Here is a 17507-nt window from a genome sequence, read left to right as displayed (position 1 = left end):
CTTTTTAGTCATCTGTAGTATGGATTGTGTATCTGTCTGCCTTTTCATCAATACTGGGCTGAAGGCATCAATTCTAATGTAGGTGTAAAGAACGAAAAGTAAGATAAACGTGCTAAGAGAACTACATACAGACTATATGATGTATTCCAAAGTCTAGGAGAATTTTTTTAAAAATCTAGTATCAAGCCAAGTATTTGAGAGTTACGTGAGGTTGATATGTGCACCTTATAATTAGCTTGTAAATACATGCATACATATACAATATCACTGTACAGATTTTCCAGAAGATGGGCTTGTAGGAACAAGTAACATTCAAGTCTTACACATTTAAAGTGTTAATATAGTGCTTCTTGGGTAGAACGTCATTATTTTTTAATTTTTTAGTGGAAGTTGAAACCATTCAGGTTTATTTTATCACACATTCAACATAAATCAGACATTTGTAAAAAACCGTCCTGGGTGTAGTCTTCCCTGTCTTTACCCCTATTTGGCATACAGATGTTTAGTTCAGTGTAGTCTTGGTAGTAACTCTAGCATTTACTATAGCAGCTGTCTCAGCCCAGTCATACATTATCCCTTGCTTCTCCATTCCCACATTAAACAGCCTTCTGGTTGAATGTGGCACTCTGACTGCCTGAGCTACGCGCCAGTACACCAGTTCAATTGTGTTTCTCTTGGAACTCAGCTATGCATTTTCAGACCTGTTTGTGCAGTCTTACTTGTTTTCCCAATTAATAAAAAATCATTAAATATTAAATGCATCCATTAAATCCGAATGAAATAATTGTCTTTAGGAAAACTAAATCAAACACTTTGGAAAGACTTAAATCATTGATAAATTAGGTGTGGTCGGACCCTATACAAGATTGGGATAAAGCGTGAAAGATTTTGTGGTTGGATTGCTATGCACTGGGTACGGAGATTCCTCTCCTCCACTCTAAAATCACAGTTGTAAATCTTCAGTGACAATGCATTGTGGGTTTATAAGAAAGACCAGAAATTCAGCCAGAGGACCTTGCCTCAAAGGACATTTACATGTAAATTTTTAAGGTAAATGTTTAAGGCTTGCATATTATTTATAAATATTCTGCCCTTTTAACTCCTCCCTTTTTTGATGACTTGACCAGTTAGGGTTTTAGTCTGGTCTGGTCTGGATTGCATTGAATAGCAGACATGTTTTGACCTAATGGTGATTAAGAATGTCGATTGCCAAAAGGCACATCTTAATCTACTTTATTTATGATATAGTTTTTCTTCATTACCTTGTATTGAAATAATAGATTTATCTTAAAAGTGTGCTGGGAGAAGTCTAAAATGAAAATAAAGGCATGGGCCTAGTAAGTTGAAAGAGATTTGAAGGTTTATTGCCAGTGCCTTCAATTAAAAACCAAGGAAATGTCCTAAGAGTGGCATAGCTGTTGAATGACTGAGGAGGCAGTGAGTGGATGAGCTGAGTGAGTGAGTGAGTGAGTGAGTGAGTGAGTGAGAGTGTGTGTTTTTGTGTGTTTTCACATTTGTTTCTTAACCATCCCACACAAAGTTACCTCTAGATTGGGGCCTTGAACTCTGAACCAATTTTATGCTAGTGTGAATAACATACAGAAACTTTTGTTTATCAAGTAGCTTCATAGTTTGGCATTTTTGTTTATTTTGCATTTGGGACCATCTTTACATGTGTCAACTTAAAAAGGATATGTTGTTAATCTACTCTCAAATGTCTGGCACAAATCCTGGAAAATAAAGCCTTAAAATGATTGGCATTCAGTGGCCAAGGTGGCATGTTAGGGGCTGTGTAAATCATCTCTGCTGATAGAATGTTATGTTAGGATGAAATTAAAACTTTTTAAAAAACTAAATGATTTTATAGAGAAAAACATGAGCACTAAAAAAAGCTGTATTAGCAATTGAAGATAAGTATCTCTCCATGGGTGTTTGAAATAATCTTTTATATTGTTTATATGATTTTCATTGTCTTTTACATTGTGCATTTCCCCCCATCCTCCACAGTTAATCCTCAAGGGATCAGTATTAATGAGTTTCATGCTTTGAACTTAAATTTTTTCTTGTTCTCAAAAATGAGACCAAAGAGAGAAAAGGAAAGCTTTTCAAATTTCCTTTGAAAGCTTTTATCTCCTATACCTATTTGTTTTGAAATTTTCTCTATACAGCAGGCTTAGTTTTTTTGCAAATGACTAAATTCCAGAGAATATGTTCAAATTCAATGTTCCTTGGTGGTTCACATCTCTGTTTCTTTGCTCAGATTCACCTTTAGAGAGTTAGGGAGAGGAAGCATAACCTACTTACAGTTAAGGTGTAGATTGGTTATTTAAATTGTAGTTAGCAAAAACAGTTTTAAAATTTTTATTTCAGTTGTTCCTACCATGATGGAACTGAAAATAAAATGAAAACTAGAATGCTTGTCTTTTTGCTAAGGTTTTTGAGAAGTTTTCTGTATGTGATTTCAGCCAACGCCTCTTGGCTCCAAAAGCTGTGGATATATAATTCAGTGATATATGTACCTCCATAGAGTTCCAGTTATCTTATTTTTTAATCCGTAATATTTGAAAATGTAGATGGATCTTCTGGTATTTTTTTAGATAACAGGTTTGAACTGAGGATCTTTGGTGATATTTCCATTTCAAATGAAGATGTTAATTATAAAATTATGCTTGTATAAAGATATGCCTAATTATTGCGCCTTTTCAAAAGAATAGCAAAGTAACATCTTTGAAAACAAGTGCCAAAAAGTGCATTCTGACCAAATAGCCATTTAAGCAGTGAGAATTTTAATAGGAATTCCAAAATCATATTATACTGAAGTATTGGTGCTTAGTGCATTGGGCAGTTCGGAAGATTCGTTTGTTCAGATTTGAAAAATAGGGGAAAAAGTCAATTATTTTTTCTTTTTAGTTTTATTGAGAAATAACTGACATCACTGTATAAGTTTAAGATGCACAACATGATGGTTTGATTTACACATATTATGAAATGGCTACCACAGGAGGTTCAGCCAACATCCATCTTTTCAGCCATCTTTCTTTAATGAAACAGAACTCAATGTTTTTGCAATGCTTCTGTTTTCTTTTCAATGCATCATCTTTTAAAAATCACCACTTAATGCAATGTATAGAACTTGACAACTTGCTTTTTCTTAAGAGTAAGTTTAATCAGGGAATAATGTAAATTGGAATAATGATCAGACGGCATAACTGGAAGTGACTAGAACCAATAAAAGTTAGCTTCAAGTCAAAAAAAGCTAAATTCTTTTCATATTTTCATCATCATTTTGAGAAAACAAACATACTTCATCTTAAGGATTCTCATTTAATATCTCCGAAAGACTGGGTTTTAACAGATTTATCAGTTGTCATGTGGTGAAAGTTATAGTCTGGTGAAAGGGGAAAATGAATGCAACGAAGGAAGGTAAACAAAGGGGGATTGAGTTATAATCTCAGCCTTTGGGATAATTTTATGCACAGACTGGACCCACCTCAGGCTCATGTTTCCAAACACCGTTATTGTGTAGGCTTTGATTTCACATTTTCTGATTTTCTGTCTCTTTTCAGCTTTTTTATTTGTAAAAACTTCTTGAAGAAGAACTACTGTTGATGGGTTGTTAATTATCTAGAATTTCTGATGATTAGAAGTCTAAGTAAAAATCTATTAGATCCAATTTGGACAGAAATTTGAATGCCCAGTTTAGTGGATTACCTTTAAATCATCATTGATGATAGGCAAATTGAGTTAGAGTCTTGAATATGGAAAGCACTTTAAGAGTAAATTACAGACAGTTTGGAAAGCTACGTTAACTCTTTCAGACTACTAGGCTACTCTATAGTCTACCCAAACAATAATTTACTAAGTGTAGACTACCCAGACAGGAATTTGAACTTAAAAAAGATGATATCAGAAAGAGTTAATGAAGCTTCTGAAGTACCTTGTATTTTCTTAGAGAATCTAATTTACAATAGTTGTACCTGAGAAAAAGTGTCTTTAAATTGAATGCCTGTTGCAGGAGTTGTTGCTACATTTATGCTAACATCTTTTGGTTTCTATCCTACTCTTATTCTAGTCCTATTTCTTTCTTTTCTTTTTTTTTGCATACTCCTTTTTCTTATTTTATGTGAGCAATCATCAAAGTTCATTCCTGTACTTTATGCTTTTTCCTGATGGTCTCACTGGTTTCAGCTAGTTGCCTGGATACAAACACATGGTTTCTGGAATCTCATTTAGTTCTTGCTGTTTTCACCTCTTGAGCAAGGCATTCCCTTTCTACACTGATCCCATATCTACAAGTCTACATCTTTTCTCCTGAGCTTTAGTCTAATTTGTCGACTAGCTGGTAACCAAGCAACTGCCTCACTGTTGCCTTAAATGTATCTTCCACCTTACAACTGGTCTTCCCTCCTGACTTCGTTATTTTTTGAATAGCATTGCCACCATTTTTTCAGTAGTCTCATCCTGGAGCTTTGGAAAACATTCCGTTCCTCAACTCCAGCTTCCACAGGGGAGCATCAAGTTGAGGATCCCTCAGAGTCTTGGCTCTCCTCACTTCCCTATGACCCTTACCATCTCACACCTGGATCACTACCCGAGTTTACGTCCAGTTTCCTTCTTCATTCTACTCTGGGAAAGCTGTGATGTCAAATTCCTTGACATACCACTTTATATCATTCATCTCCTCAAAACACCTTCAGACATTCTCTACTGGCATTCAAGGCCACCCATCATCTCAAAGGCCTATCTTTCCAGCTTCCTTTCCTGCAACATCCTCTACCAGTCCACTTCCATACTTTAGGGCATTCTCCTCCCTCCTCCCTCCTTGCTATTTTACTCATCCTGTTCCCCTAGCAAAGTATTCCCCTGCTACACCAATCCTTCTAAAACTGAGAGAAGCCAGACGCAGATAGGTACATTCTACACAATTTCATTTGTACAAATTTCAGTAAACAAGCCAAACTAGTGTATGTGCTAGAAGTCAATAGTGGTTACCTGTGAGGAAGAGGCTGCTGACTGGGTAGGACCTCTTGCTGGGGTACTGGAAATGACCTGGGTGATATTTATGTGCGGGTATACAGATGTGATGAATCATCGAGCTGTCCACAGCAGATTTCAGTAATATGTAAGTTAAACTTCAGTTGGATGTGTGTGTGTGTGTCAATCAAGTTGAACTTCAGTAAAATGTAGACTAAAACTGTCCACCTATAGGTTTGTGGTAAGGCTTAAATGTGATAACATTTAAAATGCTGAGCATATGTGGGGGGAAATCCCATTTATTTCAGTTAGACAAAAGTAGTCATTCTCACTTTGAATTGTATATGTTTCCCACCAAGAGTAATATTTTGCAAATAATTTGGCCTCAGACTTTTTTTTTAACACCTACAAGCATCTGGTTTTCCTAGGTGGTCTCCCATCCAAGTACTAACCAGGCCCGACCCTGCTTAGTTTCCAAGATCAGATGAACAGGGATTGGGCACGTTCAGGGTGACATGGCTGTAGACCAGAGACATTTTTTGTATTATAGTTTTCACTTGTTTCATGCTGTGTTTATTGCTCAGTTGCTAATGTTGACTTAATATGGGTATCTGCTTTTATTTTTCTTTGTAGCATATATTTTTGATTATCAGTAGAAATAGCGGCAGTGTGGAGGGTCATGGAAAGCTTGTAATGGATTTAAAGATTTCCCCCCTTCTCCAAACATGGCACACATCAAAAAAAAAAAAAAAAAGAACTTTGAGTTTATTTTAAAAGTATTTTCACAACAAGCTTAAGGTTGAAGTTATTTCTATGAATATTCTAATTACCAGAGAAGCATCCATAAATGGGACCTAGGGATGGCACATCACAACTCAGTAAAAGGAAGGCTTCCTTAGAAGAGCTTGCTGTTAAAATGGGCTTAAATGATTTCTAAATAATAAAACATCTTAAAAGATGGTGGTTAGCAGACTTTAATGTATATATGAATCACCTAGGGATCTTGTACCAAATATAAGTTCTAACTCAGTAGGCCTGGAGTGTATCCTGAGGTTCTGCATTTGTAAGCAGACCCCAGGTGGTAGTGCTGGTCCCTGAACTTTGAGTAGCACAGAGTTAAGGGTATATTCAGGTTTAGAGATGTGACATTATGAAGGGTGAAACAAGAACAGCTTAGGCTACAAAATCCACTCCACAAATTTGGGTGGATAGTGACCATGTGAGCCACATTTGCTTAAATATTCCTGAAGAATCCATTCAAGAGAGAATGAACTCTTTAAGTGTTGGAGTTGTGTGATTTATTTTGTATGCTTGTGAGCAAGCCTAGTTGATATCATTAGTTAATATATTGGTGGAAATGGTCCTGAGTTCAATCAGAAATTTCAGAGAAAGAACTTTAGGAATAATCATTTGTGAGTGCCCCTCCTAAAAACAAATAGACCATCGAAAGTGAAAAACACCACCAGCAAGATACCACTGTTCCTTATTTGTCACTGTATTCCGTGAACAAAACAATATAACCACTACTGTTCTTTGTGTCATTTGAAGAGCTAATTTCACTACTCCTGTTCTCTCACTGAGGCTAGATTTCCATTCCCCTTCTCTGAACTGCAACTTTTTATTCTGTTCTTCCTTTTGCTTGTCACGTCCTGGACTTGGTAGGATGATTTTATACCCTGTCGATCTTTAACCTCTGTCAGCCTATGATTTGAAACTGAGAAAAATCCAAGTTACAAATTGAAGACCGTTTGATGTTGAGAAAGCAGTGCTGTCAGAGAAAGGACTTACCCTGAGCAGAGCCCGCCAGCTTGCCTGCCTCACAGGTAACAGGAAGATGGGGCTCTGCCTGCTGGCTCCCCAGAGCATTCCTTTCTGTTTGGGTTTGGAGTTCCAGATGCACACATTATTAAATTACTTAATGAAGATTTTGTAGCTCACCTCTAATCCCTTTGAAAAGACCCATTCAGCCCGAGAAGGGTGTGTGGGCAGAGAGAGAGGAGCCATCACAAGGGTGAACAGGGGCCTCAGCTACTCCTCGGGATGCGTGCTCCAAGGCTGGCTGCTTCTAGTCTGCCCTGAATTGACAGGAGAGATGTAAGCAAACTCAAGGGAAGGGTCTTCACAGGGAAAGAGCCTTCATGTGGGAAAATGTAGGGTTTCAGCTTCAGCCTTGACTCAGTGTTGCCATTTACATTCTGACACAGGAGACCTTTTTAAAGCTATGATTAAGGGTCTCAGATGGTGGGCTGTGGTTTACAGATCCTAGTAACTTAGATGGATGCAGCTCAGACTGACAAAAATGGGCTCTAGTGATCTCTGTCAGAAACATGTGTGTAGTGGAATTGCGTAAATGGTTCCAGTGACAAACATGTTCTCACATCCTTATCACCCTCTCACTGGGGAGATCTTTGCCTTAGAGAATAAGTGCAAAGGCTGGGTGGCCATGATTTTTTTTTTTTTAATTTTATTTTTTAGGCAAGACAACCCTTGTCAGTTTATAATCCCTTATTTAAAATTTTTTCTTTTTTTTACTCTTGCAGCACTTGGTCTTTTTAGGTGGTCTCCCATCCAAGTACTAACCAAGCCCGACCCTGTGTAGCTTCCTAGATCAGATGGGCTTGTTCAGGGTAGCATGGCCATAGACCATGAATTTTTATATCAAACTTTGAGACTGCCTGGAATGATAATAAGAATAGGAGTCCTAAATACTTCACAGGGTTATTGTTGGTATTGATTATAAGATAAGATAATATATGTGGAAAGCCTATGGACTTTAAAGCATTAATCACATGTACTTATTTGTAAATAATGGTCTTCCTTCCCTGTGTGATCAGTGCTAACTGGCAGAAGGGCAGTCCAAATTGCTGTTGGCTTAGGAAGGGCACATAGTGGGGAGGTGGAACGAGGGGATAGGCTCTCTTCCTACTCATTGGGGTACTGTGCTGTCTTTAGGCAGAATGAGGGTGAGAACATGTGGCGGGAAGGCAGGGGACGATTGATGACTGTGAGATGGTTAACCAATCCCAGTTTGCATGGCACTAAATGCACACGTGTAGGCTCTGTTCTCAGCGAGCTTATGTTGCAAGCTAGCTACACATGCAAGTCACAGCCACTTTTTAAACATCACTGATAATTCTCGATTTCTACATACTTGTCTACACATTGTGGTATTCAGGAAAGAAAGGCTGTAATATGTACAACTATTCACTGGGAGATTGTAGAAGATGGTTGATATAACCCTGCCCTTGAGCCTCACTGGGCCAGCACTGAGCTGCTGGGCACTTGAAGTATGTGACCTCACCTGAACCTCACTAGGTGGCTGTCGTCCTCATTTTATAGTCGAGAGAACAGAAAGCTTAAGTAATTTGCCCAGTCACATAACTGGTTAATGGCAGGGATTTGAGTCAAAATCTTCAAAGCCTCATCACTTCTTAAGGCGGGTTTTTCAAATTTTATAGAATAGCCCATGAAGACTGTAAGGCAGTGTTCAGAAGGCAAATTTTTGCTGAGGCACATGGGACCCCAAGAAGAAATGGTGTCAGATATTACTAACAACAACGTGTCTGGATTAGAGCGACCCTGCTCTATGGATTTGGCCCAGGCTTTCCTGTGGGCTATCAGGAAAAAAGCCTTGGGACTCCTGGAAAACAATACAGTGCCCATTTGAGAGCAAGTTTCCTTTTTGTGTAAAGAAAAATTAACTTTCATGCAAATGCACACTTGGTTCTTTTGGCCATGTGAGGACTTAAATCAGGTTCTGTAACTCTACCAGCCTTTACTGTCCCTTTGTTGTAATGACAAATACATTGGCTGCAATTTTCCTCCCTAAGCCCAGAGCAAATTCAGTTGTATTAAATAACTACCCTGCCATGCACTGACTGCTTTCTACTTTTTTATTGGACTCGACACCCTTCCCCCTCCACAAAAGAAATTATGTTGATATTTCTCCAGAGTCTGTCACTCACCAAAGGAAAGAGACTCACATGTCACTGTTTTGTAGCCAGCAGTCCCAAGTTGTGAAATAAACATACCTTGAAATGTGGCTTTCATACACATGCCTTTTTTATGGCCTCACAACTTAAAAGGCATAGTCCATGGCCCGGGCTGGAGGCATCAGCATGTCCAGAGAGCTGGTTAGAATCTCAGGCCTGCCCCCAGAAACTGCATTTGGACAAGATTCTGGGTGATTTCTGTGCACGTTTAAGTACTGGTTTTTATGGTACTGGTCCCCATCCAAGTTAAAAGGTTAAGCTTACTGAGTGGAGGCTTTTTTCTCCTCTGCAAAACTTGTTTCAAGGATAAAATCTTACATTTTTAGAGCTAGGCCCTGAAGAACAGAAGTCTCAAGTGTAGCTGTTTCGCATCTAGGGGCATTTTGCCATTTCTAGTAAAGTGTGACTTATTAAACCCTTAATTATTTCATCTCAATTTTCTATTTGTACTCTATTTGTAATGCAAAGCTATCTGGCCTCTTAATGAAAATGCAAAAATATAACCAAATTCCAAATATGTACCGTCTCAAGTCGATACCATTGAAGATAGATGCTCATTAACCAGCTGTACTATCCAGAGGGCTCCTCCTGCTTGCACCTTTTCTCCTGCCCTGATCTTGTGCTCTTAGAGGGGGGAGTATGAGGTGAACACATAGAAAGGTGACCACACCACAGCAGTTTGAACCTCTTCATTTATTGACTGTGTGTCCTGCCCTCTCAGCAGCTGGATTTAGGAAACCTGGGCCTGACTCCTGTCACTTACTGGCTTTGTGACCATGGCCTCAGTTTCCTCACTTCCAAAATGAAGGAGTTGGATCTCAGCACTCCAGAGATCCTCACCACCCTGTCCAGCCAGCTTTTCCTGACCCATGGCCACCTCTGCCTGCACTTCCGACACTCCAGCTGCCCTGCCTTCTGCTGGGCTCCTCCTGCATCACGAACCCCTTTACACTCCGGAAGAGCATGGAAGTGATCAATGTGGGTTTTTTTTTGGTGTGCTATCCATTAACGGTTCAAGGAGGAGAGGGAGTCCATGTTCAAGGGACTCAGAGATGAACTTGTGAATTTATTTGAATTTATATTACTGTTCACTTGATGATTGTCCAGTTCTCTTGGAGGTGCTTTAAGAGAAGACAACCTTTTATGAAATATTACCTTTCTTTCCCCCATTTTTAAGGAGGAAGTGTCATTAAATCCTTTTCAAATTCAGAGAAATGGGGAAATCTTGGATCATTTTAGTATTAACTAATTGTGTGTGTGTTTTGGTTTTGTCAAGTTGGCCTGTGTCTAAGGGGATCTCATTAGTCAGCACTCTATAATGGTGACAGGGCAGCTATTTATGTAAATTATCTCAGAGCTTCACTTGAAAGCCAATCTAATTAAGGAGCAGAGGGGAATCCAGAGTCCTGATTTTCTGTTATATGAGGGTAGATTTTATTGGAAGCCAGAGGATTCTGTATATAATAAAGATTTGAAAAAATAGGAAACAACAAAATAAAATTTCCCTATTCTTTTCCTGTGCTATAAATAGAACCAGCACCTAGGTTGGGATGTCCAGTAGTTTGTATTACTTATTACCAGGGTTCAAATTTGAACTTGCAATACTTTCTAAGCACACTATACAGCAGTAATAGTGTTCCTTTGCATGTGTAATTATATTGCTAAGCTTTTAAAACATTACTTAAGTAGAAAACCAGTAGCTTCTTGGAATGACTGTAAACTGCTGCTTGAGACCCTGTGGGTATACTGTGTTCTAATTACTGTATTATATGTGACCCAGGGTTCAGTACAGTCCTCTTTGAGTCTTAGATTTTCAAATAGTCTCGTTCAAAATATTTCCTTCTATTCTTGAGACATAGTTGATATTTTAGCAGTGTCGTTTTATAGATCCAATTGTTAATTAGGCTGTGAAAAGATTGCTTATTAGATTGATAATATAATGTTCCTTTTTATTATATTTAATAATGTGAGACCTAGAAATGCTTTCATATACTCCTTTAATATTTCATGGCAAGACAGTGGGGACCAGCCATCACTGTTAAAGCAGTAAGGTTATTTAAGGGATTGGAAAATGGGAATTAGGATGATTGAGATTCAAACAAGGGGGAGTAATTTAGATTCTTTTCAGCTTTAAAAGTCTGATTTCCCAACTATGTTAAGTATTGCAGAGAGACAAACGAGGGTAAGACAGATTTAGCCCTTCAGGAGCTTTTTCCAAGGCTGGGGTCACTTGATGTTACAGTTCTGGTTGTAGAATTGGAACTATTCAGAAAATTTTCCTGAGGAATGTAGTAATCAGGGCACCCTCTGGTTTAGTGTTTCTTCGTCCCTGCTTTCACTGCTATGCTAAAAGTAAATGTTCTTTGTTCTGTCGATCTTTGAAATTGATCTGTTGCTTTTAAAAATTTAAGGCAATTCCTTAAGATACTGTAGGCCCAGTTCACCAAACAAATTGTGCAGTGTGCAGGAAGCAGCTTTCTCTATGTCCTCAGTTTTTTGTTTTTTTGTTTTTTTAATGGAAGGCAGGTCCACAAATTAGTTTGTTTGGAGTTGGGAGTTAAATGTGATAGGGATTGCAAGCTCTGGTATATCCCAACTTGGAAAAGTGAACATATGTAGTGTTGAGGGATGAGGATGTTAGTTTGAGAATTCAGGAGGCCTAAGGATCTATTTCATTTAATCTACTTGCAAAGCTTTAATTTGAGCTATAGCAATCAAAAATTTCCACTAGTCTTTGCCATAGTGTTCAGTTGTGTGCTATCTCTGGGAGATAACATGCAACCAGCAGCTCATGAGAACGATGTGAGGGGTTAGAGAAGTTAACACCAGCGGATACCACCGCGGTGTGCACAGCCTTCTGTTAATTGAAATTCAAAGATTTTTTTCCAAAGATTTGGTTAAACAATAAATTGATTGGGAAGATGATATGGTCACACTTTGAAATATCTGTAAAATTGCATTGGAACCTCTTATCAGAAGTAGAATTTCACAAATGCCACTGAATGAAAAGGCCTTCTGTCACCTGTTTTCATCTGATGTGCACCAGGGCTTGGTTAAGTGTTTTTGTAGAAAAATCTTTGTGACATTTACAATCCTGGCAGGAGGGAGGGAGAAGTAGCAATTAGATAGTATAATGTGAAGTGTGTCACATTGATAAGTGCTTAGGAAAAAGTTAAGCAAAGAAATGGGGGCATCCTAAGTCTAGGGCGTCCTTATTGGGGTAACGTTTATGCAAATACCTGAAGTGGTGAGTTGCCTTTTAAATCTTTTAAATTTTGTACCATCTACATATATTTCCTCATTAAAAAATAAATATTAAGGAAAAGAACTTATGGTACCAACTCTTGACAGTGCTAACATCACTCTCTTCATCCTGGGTCCTAATGAAGTCTTTAACCCCAAAGATGGAGAAGTAGCTGAATATTGAGTTGGGTGGCGTTGTATTAAGGAAATACAAGTTTCAGTTGTTTAAGTTTTTATACTGAAGGCTTTAATTAAGTGGGTTATTTTTGTTATCAATTGCCGAATGAGAAAGTCTTGTAAACCTTGGTGGTGTGAAATAATACACAATTCGTTCTTATTTCACAGTTTCTGTGCATCAGGAATCCTGGGTCCAGCTTACTTCAGTGGCCAGAGGGGAGGAGAGGACACAGGGCCTGAGTGTCAGGAGGTGATCCTTGGGGGCACCTTAGAGGCTCTCTGCTGTACAGAGTCTTCAGTGACTTAATACCTTTTCGGACTGGCTTTGAGACTGGAAGACCAAAACTACATTTCTTCCCTCTAAGGAAGGAGAAGAAACTGTTTGCAATTAGATATTTAACACTGTCCCAGGAAACGAGGACTGGCAATAACAAAACAAGAATAAGATTACAAAGTGATTGGCCTTTATTAATTTTTTAATTTTTTTATTTAATTAAAAATTTTTGTGCATGACTGGCTTTAATGGTTTTATGCTTTCTCAGTGTGTAGGCCCCGTTGGGTGTTTCTTGTCAGCCTCCACTCTTCTCTGTTTTTCCTAGCGGTCTTGAGTGCTCTGTTTGGCCTACTGGGTAAGGACAGCACTCAGATCCCTGTATGGTGCCTCTGGCTACCTTGCTCCAACCTCCTAATCACCCCCTATACTCCTGGAGATCTCTGGGGGCTTCAGTTGCTCAAAATTTTAGTTTCCCTTTATCGAGTTAGCAGTTCGGCCCAGTTTGACTGAAGTGCACTGTGTTTCTTTTTGGGATGCTTGTTGGCTCTGTCGGGACCATGTCTGGACAGTCGTAGTACCATGTGTTCGGAAGGTGGGAGCCACTAGGAAACTGTTTACATCGCAGCCATCCTTCAGTAGCAAGCTACCAACTTGCCCTCTTCCAAAGTGTATGTTCCCCCTTCCTCCTTTTTACTTGTGGGCACTAAGGCCTCTTTGTTTCTCAGTTGATTTGCAGAGCAGAAATGATGGACTGTTTATGAACTCCTTGAGTGATCGATCATCTCTCTGCTTGAGACTGCCAATCCTGTCCTCTTCACCTTACTAATTTAATTCTACATCCATCAGTCCTGTTCCATCCCTCCAGAGGTCTTCCAGAAGCTATGCACTGTGTTTTTTTTTTTTTTTTTTTTTTTTGTGGTAGCTAATACCTTAAAAACTAGAAGGGATTAAAAGGAAGAGGAGAGTAGTCATTAGTAGAGGAGAATTTTGCTGGTTAACTTAAGAAGTGGAATATTAAATGAAAAATTGTCATGTGGCAAATGAAATGTTTAGTTAAGGCACCCAAAATTTTTTAAGAAAATCAAACAACTTGATTTTCTTAAAAAAGAAAGATGCACAGAAGGCATTACTGCTGTTCTTGGTACGTTCTTGCTATTTAAACTGTAATGGATTTTAGCGTATCTCCACATCCTCATCGCGCTTCTACTCAGAACAAATCTGAGCCAACATAATGTGTTCTGCGCTTTGAGATGGCTGGGATGACCTGTGCTGTGGAGAGAGAAGACTAAAGTTAATCTGTGGGATTTTGGGGGGGGGGGGGTGCTTTTGTTGTTTTTGGTTTATCTTTAGATTTCCCTAGTTCTGGTTTTATGTTTCCACATTTTAGTTCTTACTCAGGTACCACTTGGAATAGTATGTATCCTGAAGAGTATTCTTAGGTCCCTCTGTTTTTTCAAACTTGGTTGGATAACTAAAATGGGATCTTGTTTTCTTAGACTCACAAACTTTTACATGCGTTGAGGGGTCTTTGAAAGCCATCAGTTTACTAGAGGAGTCTGAGTAACAAAGAGGTTAAGACTGTGTCTGAGGTCACCAGGCTGATAAGGGACACCAAGAAGAGCAGTGTTTCTTGGCTGCCTACTGGCACCCTTTTCTACACACGGTGCCTCTAACCAGCTGTGCTGCCTTCAGAGCAAACTGAAGGCAATCTGGCTTCATTCTGCACTTTGACAGATGAATGTTTCTCTCAAACTTGAGTTACTTTAACTGTGGAAGGGGTGGGCATTTGGGTATTGGTCATTTTGGAAAGAAAACTATTTTAGGGACAGTAAGTGCCAGGAGTCATTATGGAAGAAGGGACCCAAGAGCCTCAGCCAGGAGAGGGTTTCCTTGTTTGTGGTTTTTAGGCCACATGGTGTTTTGTTTGCATCATATGGCTTAGATGTTATTAGATGTTACTAGTCTAATCCAATTCCTTGTTTTGTGAAAATAGGTTTTTTTGTTTATCCAAGTGGGCTTCTCTTTGTTACTGTGTTGGAATAGTCATTTTTGGACTGAAATAATAGCTTTCGAATTTCTCTACATTTTCAGACTTGCTGTAGAGGTTGTAAAATAATACTGTTGTTACTGGGAAGAATGGGGTAGGGGCCATAAGCAGAAGGGAGAGAGAAGAGAGAGGCTGTCACAGGGAAAAACTGCAGACTTTTGGTAAAACTTATTTCTTGATTGCCAGTCATGGCATGAGAGTAAGACCATTGCAACTCTTCAAGTTACTAGTATCTGTGTCTTCACGTTGTTGTTTCCAAGCACCCCTCAAACATCGGCCTCAGGTCCTATCCAGTTATGCTGTGGTTACCCACTCCAGAAATCTCACAGCTCTTCCTGACTTGACTCCTGCCAATTCAGAACAGCTGAGCTCCTGCACGCGGGAACAGTGGGACTCCTGAAAACTGTCTACGATTGACATACAGAAGCGCATTTCCTCTTTCTTCCAGACAGAGTTACCGTGATGGCTTTGAGATTTGTTCTGAAATGAAATAAATTCAGAAGATTCTGTTAATCTATTCTGATTTATTTAGGAGGCAACAGCATTCATCATTTGACTTATGTTAGTGGTTAATTAACCAAATTAGACCATATTTCCTTTTTACAAATTGAATGCTGAGAGTGTAACAAAGACCAAATATTTTACAACACAAATCCTTGAGTTTGTGTCTGAAACTACTGCGTTTTATTTTGCAGCGACTTCCGGTTTTAGTGACACTTAAATACTGTTTCTATTATTAGCAAGTTTTGAATTTTAAGTAAATTAAAATGGAAATGAAAGTTGTTTCTAAAGATAATACTGACTGTGTGCTCATGTGAAATTTTTTTAAAAATTCTCTGTCATTGTTGGTGAGAAAGGCCTTGCTTGGTGAGAAAATGTATATTTCATGCCAGTCTCTTGTTTGGATTGAAACGCTTATGAGAATATGGGAGTGCTTGAGGTTTTTGTTTTTGTTTTTGTTTAAGTGTAGAATCCTCTTGCAGTCATTTGTTGATGATCTACCTTGAGTCTGCCCTATGAGCAGTTTGCAATCAGTGACACTGCTAATTACTGTCTTGTCGTCTCAGTTTATGTTGATTTTGTGAGGGACTTGCCCTTCATTCTGCCGCACAAGGTTCTCTTGTTGCATATTCTGAACTCTCTAGAGATTTGGTCGACAACTGCTCTGATGAGTCTGATACCTTCTTAGCAATGTGGGTTGAGAAGATTAGGTGGATAACTGGGAAAAAACCATATTGCTTCCCAGCCCATTTTTAAGTGAGGTTTTCTTAAGATGACTTTTTGGCTTGGAGTAAATTTCCTCCAAATCTTATACACTCTTCAAATATAAAGATGAAGATGCATTCCAAATTCAAATATAAAGATGACGATGCATTCCAAAGCTTAAAAATATTTTTTTCAAGACTTTGGGATTGCTTCTATTAGTGGTGATTGTGGAGAGCTTAAAACCCTCATTTTCACCAGTCTTTTAGCTAACTCAGTGGGAAATGAAAAGGTAGAAGGGAATTTTATTTCACTTATGACATCATTTGGCTTATTCAGATCCAGGTATACTGTGGTGTGGTAATGAAAGTCAAGGTCTGTTTTTCACATACACCTGACCTTCCTGAGAAGTATAGTTCAGGGAATTTTAATCAGCCTGTCCTAGGAACATATTAATCATTTGAAGAGGAAGGGTAGGAGATTAGTCCTCCTGTAGTCCTCCACTATTGGTTTCTTTAAGATAAAATTAACATTTATTTAAATGTAGGATTCTATTTGCCTGAACCCCTAACCTTTTGTTGATTGCCTCTGGTATCATAGGAGATCTGGGGATATGGAGCATAATGCAGTATTTTGTACCTTGCATTATGTAATTTGAAGGTTATTTGAAAAGGACTAGTGTATCCTGAAAAAGTTGGTATGTTGATTCTCTTTTGTGTGGAAGACCCGCATGGTTTACTTAGAGGTCAGTCTAGGTAGGTAGCACAGAGGGAGAGACCCATTTCTACGACCACATCCTGGCCATTTCAGCGGCAGGGAAAGGATATTGTGAATGTTGAAGACAGTACTTTAATTAGATGGGTTTCATAATTAATGTCTCCCTAAGTGAAGGCTTCTGTTTAATTTGCCGTTCTAGAGCATTTGGTAGAAATCAGAGGAGAACAGAGGAAGAACAGCATATCTTGATTGGCAGTCAGTAAAATCAGATGTGGAAGTTCCCGCTCCTGTGTGTAAGGGTAGCTGTTTCCTTCAGGCACTTGAGGGAAATTTGGTTTCTGTCTGGTGAGCTGCGCCATGGGTGCGGGACTGCCCCTGGAACCATTGTAGTCATTATTGCACTTAGTACCATTTCTCCCTCCATTCTTGCGTCTTTTAACAAAAATGGCGTTTTATTTGACCAAGGTACTCACCCTTTGAGAGGAGATAAAATTTGGATAAATCTTTATTATTATCTTTTAATGTGAAGGGGGAGATTAAAACTTTATGTAAATAACGGGCTTACCCATTGATTTTTGTGTTCCTGCCTCTTGTGGATAACTGCCCATTCACTACCTGTCAATGCTTGGGGAACTTCCCACTCCGGTCTGCTCTCCCTCTCTTTTTCTTCTTTATTCTGAGCCTATCTCAGGCAGAGGAGGTCAGGCAGGTACACGTGCTGCTTTGGGGGAAGTGGTGGAAAAATATGGAATAACGAGCCCTTCTGACTTTGGATTAAGCAGTGTAGTGTTGGGGGAGTAGGCGGAGTTATTCTTAGAGCCCCAGTTAGAAGAGTGCTCTGCAGAAACCCATCTGTGCTGCTGGGTGCCAACATTTCTGG

At 39.0% G+C, this 17507-nt stretch overlaps 1 protein-coding gene and 1 pseudogene across 2 annotated transcripts in view; one reads left to right on the top strand and one right to left on the bottom strand.

The window, feature by feature from the left end:
• The window catches only part of FOXO1 (forkhead box O1), an 83545-nt gene that overhangs the window by 40009 nt on the left and 26029 nt on the right, over positions 1-17507 (top strand). The gene's annotated exons all lie outside the window — the stretch shown is intronic.
• LOC118609718 lies at positions 5377-5501 on the bottom strand (annotated as a pseudogene).

Source organism: Rousettus aegyptiacus, unplaced genomic scaffold (assembly GCF_014176215.1).
Source record: "Rousettus aegyptiacus isolate mRouAeg1 unplaced genomic scaffold, mRouAeg1.p scaffold_m13_p_11, whole genome shotgun sequence".
NCBI classification, from domain to species: domain Eukaryota; kingdom Metazoa; phylum Chordata; class Mammalia; order Chiroptera; family Pteropodidae; genus Rousettus; species Rousettus aegyptiacus.
The sequence above is the reverse complement of the archived record's forward strand: the minus strand, read 5'-3'. Positions and strand labels throughout refer to the sequence as shown.